The sequence below is a fragment of the Apium graveolens genome, chromosome 1 (genome assembly GCF_009905375.1).
Source record: "Apium graveolens cultivar Ventura chromosome 1, ASM990537v1, whole genome shotgun sequence".
NCBI classification, from domain to species: domain Eukaryota; kingdom Viridiplantae; phylum Streptophyta; class Magnoliopsida; order Apiales; family Apiaceae; genus Apium; species Apium graveolens.
This window is the reverse complement of record NC_133647.1, coordinates 114,918,566-114,924,713: the sequence shown is the minus strand read 5'-3', so window position 1 is coordinate 114,924,713 and position 6,148 is coordinate 114,918,566.

Below are 6,148 nucleotides of genomic sequence, written 5' to 3'. Positions count from 1 at the left end.
TAGGGCTTCGGCCAAAAAGCCGAGAGGAAGGAGCCGAGAGGGAGGGGAGGGAGGTGAGGTGAGGGTGGAGTGTGGAGTGAATGAAATGATCCTCTCATTTTATGCTTGGTTTTATGCTTTTTTTTGACTAAAAGAAGTGAGTGGAAATGAGAATTTACAAGAGTAACCTTCCAACATAGTTAGGTCATTTTGCATGCAAGGTCAAGGAGGTAATTTGGCTAACAAAATGTGAGTTAGTGGGGTTGGAAATGTCTTCTTTGCCCTTTAGTTGAATGTAAGAGTATTTGCATGCAAGGGTTTCCATGTAATTTTCTAATTACTAAGCAACTAATTTTCAAAGATTTATTTTTATAAAATAAAATAAAAGTTCAAAAATTATAAAAATTGTACCATAAAATAACTTGGATTTTTAAAAATTTTATGAGATCACTTTTGAAATTTGTGAGTGAAATAATTTTTAAAAGATAATTTTCCAAGGTATAGAATATTTTTTATAAATAAAAAATAAGGGCAATTAATCAAACTCTTGCTTTGAAAAATTTACGTACTACATAAAGCAATTTATAATGCAGCAAATTACATTCACACAAATGTACAATCATTAAGTATATTTATAATTGGCTCTAATATTATACAGAGTTTGCAAATAATATTATACAAAATGTCGATCGTAACACTTATCCGTTGTGTCATGCTTACAAACTGTAAGTATACTCGATGGATAATGTTCAGAGAATTAACAGCTAGGATTGAGATAATTCGACGGATGAGGATAAATCAGTTATCCGTCGAGTTATAAAATATTCCATAAAAATAATTGATTTTATTGACCGATTGTATTCTGACGGATGATCAAACTCGATGGATAATAAGCATCCGTCGGGTTATAAATTTTGACTTAGCCAAAATTTCATCCAAAACAGAAAAATCAATTAAATTTCTGGCTATATTAAGACTTGCAAAAAATATCTGAAATAATTCAAGAATAATTAAGCATACCTAACTCACTTACCAACCTAGAAAAGGTGGATTCATCAAGTGGCTTGGTAAATATATCTGCAAGCTGCTTTTCACTTGGAACGAAATGAAGCTCCACAGTACCATTCATCACATGTTCCCTTATGAAGTGGTACTTGATGTCTATGTGCTTTGTTCTTGAATGTTGTACTGGATTTTCAGTGATGGCAATTGCACTTGTGCTATCACAAAAAATAGGAATCCTATCCACTTGTAGACCATAGTCTAACAATTGGTTTTTCATCCATAAAATCTGTGCACATCAACTACTAGCTGCAATATATTCAGCTTCAGCTGTGGAAGTAGAAACTGAATTTTTCTTTTTACTGAACCAGAACACAAGCTTGTTCCCTAGAAATTGACAAGTTCCTGTAGTACTTTTTCTGTCTATTTTACAACCTGCATAATCTGCATCTGAATAACTAGTTAGATCAAAACCAGAATCTCTAGGGTAACAAATGCCAAGTTTTGGTGTTCCCTTGAGATATCTGAAAATTCTCTTTATAACTACTGTCCATTTCCTCTGTTGAGGTAGATTAGCTCTAGATGAAGAGGCCTCATTGTTGTCTTGATGTGCAACTGAGTTTTGATTATTAGAAACTCCCCCTGAATTTATGGATCTTTGATTTGAGAAAGGGGAACTTTCTGTAAGTGATCTATTCTGACTCTCAGCTTCTTTTGATGACCGACGAATGGTTTGAGTTCCGACGGATGAAGCTGATTGTCTCCCGATGGATGAAGCATTTTTCAACTCGACAGATGTTGAATTTTGTGCTTCATTAGTAGTAGATTTTTCTGCATTATCCTTTGCCATTGTTTCCTGATCACTTTCATCACTAACTGTCTCCATATTATCAAATTTGAGACTCTCATGAGAATCTTCATCTAGCAGTCCTTCAATCTTTTTATCATCAAACACAACTTGTATTGATTCCATAACAATATTGGTTCTTAGATTGTAGATTCTATATGCTTTTCCCACAACATATCCAATAAAAATTCCTTCATCTGCTTTAGCATCAAACTTCCCATGTTGATCAGTCTGATTTCTCAAGATATAACATTTGCAGCCAAAGACATGAAGAAAATTTAGAGCTGGTTTATTGTTCTTGAACAATTGATATGGTGTCATGCACTTTGCTTGATTAATCAAAGAAATATTCTGAGTGTAGCAGGCAGTGTTCGCAGCTTCAGCCCATAAATATGTTGGTAACTTTAATTCTTCAAGCATTATCCTTGCAGCTTCAATAAGTGCTCTGTTCTTTCTTTCCACTACTCCATTTTATTGTGGAGTCCTTCTTGCTGAAAACTCATGCATAATCCCATTCTCTTCACAAAATGCTCTTATAGTAGAATTCTTGAACTCAGTTCCATTGTCAATCCTGATTCTTCTTACTTTAAAATCAGGATGATTGTTGACTTGCCTCACGTGATTGATGATGATTTCACTAGCCTCATCTTTAGACTTTAGGAAATATGTCCAAGAGAACTTTGAGAAATCATCTACAATTACTAGGAAAAATCTTTTTCTGGAGATGGACAACACATTGACCGGTCCAAATAAATCCATGAGGAGCAATTACAAAGGTTCTTCAATTCTTGAATCAAGCTTCTTTCTGAATGATGCTTTAATCTGCTTTCCCTTTTGGCAGGCATCATATAGTACATCCTTAGAAAACTCCATTTGAGGAATGCCTCTAACCAATTCCTTCTTGACAAGCTCATTCATGGTCTTGAAGTTTAGATGGGACAGCTTCTTGTGCCATAACCAACTTTCATCTTGACTTGCTTTACTGAGAAGACAAGTGACAGATTCTGCATTTGATGAGTTGAAGTCAGCTAGGTACATATTTCCTTTTCTCACTCCAATGAGAACCACTTTGTTGCTCCTTTTATTAGTCACAACACAGGCTTCTGAATTAAAGGTTACTGAATTGCCTTTATCACAAAGCTGACTGATACTCAACAGATTGTGCTTGAGACCATCCACTAAGGCAACCTCCTCAATGATGACATTGTCTTTAGAAATCAAGCCATATCCCACAGTATATCCTTTGTTGTCATCTCCAAAAGTAATACTTGGGCCAGCTCTCTCCTTAAACTCTGTGAGCAGGGTAGAGTCTCCAATTATGTGCCTTGAACAACCACTATCCAGATACCAAAGATTCTTTTAGTTTCCCTGCACACATCAAAATCAAATCAAGTTGATTTTGGTACCCAAGTTTCCTTGGGTCCTGCCTTGTTAGCTTTCTTCTTTGGTTTCTTAGGCTTAATTTCATCTGACTTGGGGATATCTGATTCATGCTTAGTCATTTGAGTTGGACCTTTGAAACCAGTCATTAAAACAGAATTATCATGCACATTTTGATTGACAGGAAAAGGCATGTTGTTTTCAAACATGTTATTCCAGAAAGGCATGCTAAATGGCATTTGAGGCATACTAAATGTAGCATAATAAGGATTAGGTGCAAATGGCATATTAGCAAATTGTGCATTCATATCCCGTGCAGACATAGCATTCATAGGCATAGAAGGCATGGCATTCATGTTGGGAAAGGAAGAGGGTTACAGATATAGGAGTAGGCATAGCAAGTTTGCAATTAACAGACAAGTGATTAACACTACCACACTTAACACAGATTTTTCTAGGAGCATACTTATCAGGTGTGTAGTTGTTATGTTTGTTAATCCCTACTTTCCCATTTCTATTGTTTTTCTTTTTAGTCTCTGTTTTAACCTCAATCTTTTCTAATCTTCCATTCAATTGCTTGATGGACAGATGACCAACATTCACTTCCTTCTTCTTCTTCACTTGACTTGATTCTCCTGGATTTTTTTTTTGGAAACTGATCCATATTTTTCATTTAATTTGATAAGTTTGGCTTTGCTCACAGGTTCGCTCACAGCCGCGGATGAGGATTTATGCCACTTGACGGATAATCCTTTTGGTTATCCGACGGATGACTCTCATCATCCGTCGAGTCTACATCTGTTAGCAATCCTTCAACCAAATTGGATTCCAGCTTCTCCTTCCTCTTTTTCCAGGTTGCATCACAGAAGGACTCAATCCCTTGAACTTTAGTGATTTGAGCATGAACATCTCTGGATGATTTCCATGCTTTAGTCACTTCCTGTTCTCGTTCAAGCTGCTTCTTCAAAATCTCCTCTTTCTTCAAGGACTCAGTTAATTCATCCTTAGCAATCTTACATTCAATTCTTAATTTTTCAAATTCAATTAACTGAGACTCTAGCATATTATTCCTTTCACTTAAAAACAAATTGTTTTCTTTAATTTTAGCATTTTTCTTAATGAGGGACTTAAGTGTAACACGCAAGTGATATAATTCTGTAGACATGTCATTGATAGCATCATTACACTCAGCTTTAGATAAATGTGCTAGGTTAGTTGTGATTACCTGATTACTTGAAGAACTTATTTCTATTTCATCAGACTTGGCCATCAGGGCTAATTTGACATAGCTCACATTTTCATCTTCATTCAATCCATCAGCTGCCCAGTCATTTTCCTGTGTAATGAAAGCCCTTTCCTTTTGCTTGAGCAACTCAAAATATTTGTGTTTGTAGTCAACAGGCTCAAACTTCTTTTTGCTAGAATCTGACTTTCTATACTCACTGGAAAAATGCCCTGCTAAGCCATATTTGAAACCTTTGAATTTAGATTTTTCCACCATGTTTCTACTTGGCTTGGCTACTCCAAAGTTCTTTTTGAACTTAAGCTTGACAAATCCTCTAGAAAGGAATGCTAAATGCTCATCAATATCATCCATGTCATCTTGTGTAACACCCCCAAATTCGGGGTCGGGGATCCGGGTTGTCACGAGTTCCATTTCCCTTAATAGCACCCAATCTTAATAAACAATCAACTACTCTGTACTGTGACCCCACAATAAACACACACACCACAAGTTATAGTCCCAGAGATGAATATCCAAAAATAACACGAGTCATTTTATTCTAAAATTATATGCCATTACACCTTAAAAGGGTTTCTGAATAAATTTACATTTCTTTTCCATTATTACAATTGATAAAGATACATAAGTCTGGTACATCAAAAGTTGAAAGCCTAGCCTATTGGTAGTTCCTACATCAGCTACGGCGACATCAACGCCTATAGGAAACTGCGGAACGTTTCCTATCCGCTTGCGAATTGGGAGCTTGGTCATGTTCATCTTGTCTATCTGATGTTGTGTGATGAAAGAAGAAAGCAAGGGTGAGCAACAAGCCCACCGAAATAATATGTATAATAATTAACAATATATGAGCATTCTCATAGTACTCATGAAATCTTGGTCAAGAAGAAATGAACCAAGCTGATATCTTAACGCGACCAAGTCGCAAAATATTCAGTGTATATATACATATATACTTTTCACAATCTTTGAAATCCTCTGACATGTATAATATACACAGAGTTCCAGTTTATAACTGTATAAAAATATCGTTGCAAGGTGATCTCATATATCTAACCTTGTCTCAACATTTTTCTGAAAATCTTTGTCATGCATAAGATAATCATTTACTAGATATAAGTTTAAAAGATGAAGTTACAAGATACTCCAATATACTTATATCTTTTCCGGATACTACTTGAACTACCACCGTTCAAGGTATCATCAGTTTCAAAAGTTCATCACATAGATGAGACTACAAGAAAAGACTTGAATAGATTCAATCTTTGAAATATCCTCAATATGAAATGAAGTTACGAGATACTTCATTTGATGAAAACATTATTTTGAAAACTCGACCCTGCCAACACTCAACAATCTCCCAACCGTAGCCTTTCTATCGAAGTGCTCTAGGTAGTGTTGCAAAAATATCCAATTGGATGATGAACTCATTACAGGAGTTTGCCGCGCCAGGAAGACCACTCACGATGATCAGTCGCAGTAGTGCAACCCCACCATTTTCTACATGTAGAGGAGAACCTGTCGGATTTACTTGTCAACTGAACACTGGACTCCTAAGGAATGGACCGTCTTAGCGGAACTTCCGGGCCATTTGGGCCAATAAATTAAGCTGGGCCGACGCCACTCGACCACTTACGCCACTCCTAGTTCAGATGAAATCCGTGACTCTGAAACGTAAAGCTCGTCCCCCCTTTCCC